Consider the following 1,231-nt stretch of genomic DNA (forward strand, 5'->3'; position numbering starts at 1 on the left):
ATTGGAGGTTGCTGTGAGCTGTGACCCCACTCTACAAAGGGCAATAAAGTGAGACTCTGTCTCTAAAAAAAGAAAAGAAAAATACCCAAGAGTGTGACTGCTGAATCATATAATCATCTGATAGTTCTATTCTGAGTTTTTTGAGGAACATCCATACTGTTCTCCATATTTATGTTCCCAAAAGTATATAAAAGTTCCCCTTTCTCTGCACCTTTATGAGCATTTGTTATGTTTTTCTTTGATAACAGCCATTCTAACTGGGTATTCCATTGTGGTTTTGATTTGTATTTCCCTGATGGCTTGTGATATTGAGCATTTTTCATATTTATTCGTTAGCCATTTTTACATCTTGTATATTTTAATAAATACCTATGAGATTCTTTGCTCGTTTTTAATTAAATTATGTGTTTTATTGCTCTTTAGTTGTTTGAATTCTCTGTGTGTTCCAGATTCATATTCCTTGTCAATGAATAGTTCGTAAATGCAGTATTTTCTCTCATTCGGTGGGTTTACTCCGAATGGGAGAAAATCCTCTCTTTACGCTCTCATTTCCTTTGCTGTGCAGAGAGCTTTTCTATTTGATATAATCCCATTTGTGTGTTTTTGCTTTTGTTCCCTGTACTTTTGAGGTCTTACCCATAAATTCTTTGCCAAAACCATTTCCCCCACATTTTTTTCTATTATTTTCATAGTTTCGGGACTTCCATTTGAGTTTTCAATCCATTTTGATTTCATTTTTGTATATGGTTAGATAGAGGGGTCTAGTTTTATTTTTCTGTGTGTGGAGATCCAGTTTTCCCAACACCATTTATTGAAGGGACTATTTTTCCTTGATGTATATTCTTAACATCTTTGTCTAAAATCAGTTGGTAATAAATACTTGGATTTATTTCTCTATTCTGGGTTCTCTATTTCATTAATCTGTATGTCTGCTTTTATACCAGTATAATACTGTTTGGGTGACTGTAGCTTTGTAGTATACTATTTTAAAGTTAAGTGGTGTTATACCTCCAGCCTTGTTCTTTTAGCTCAGGATGGTTTGGGGGTCTTTTGTGGTTCCATATGAATTTTAGGATTGTTTTTGGTAGAGTTTAGTAGTGAAGTCATTCATTGCTGAGCTTTTGTTGGAAGATTTTAAGTTACTGATTCAATCTCATTACTCATATTGGTCTGTTCAGGATTTTTAGTTTTTCCTGGTTCAATCTTGGTAGATCGTATGGGTCCAGGAATT

Source organism: Nycticebus coucang, chromosome 10 (assembly GCF_027406575.1).
Source record: "Nycticebus coucang isolate mNycCou1 chromosome 10, mNycCou1.pri, whole genome shotgun sequence".
Taxonomy (NCBI): Eukaryota; Metazoa; Chordata; class Mammalia; order Primates; family Lorisidae; genus Nycticebus; species Nycticebus coucang.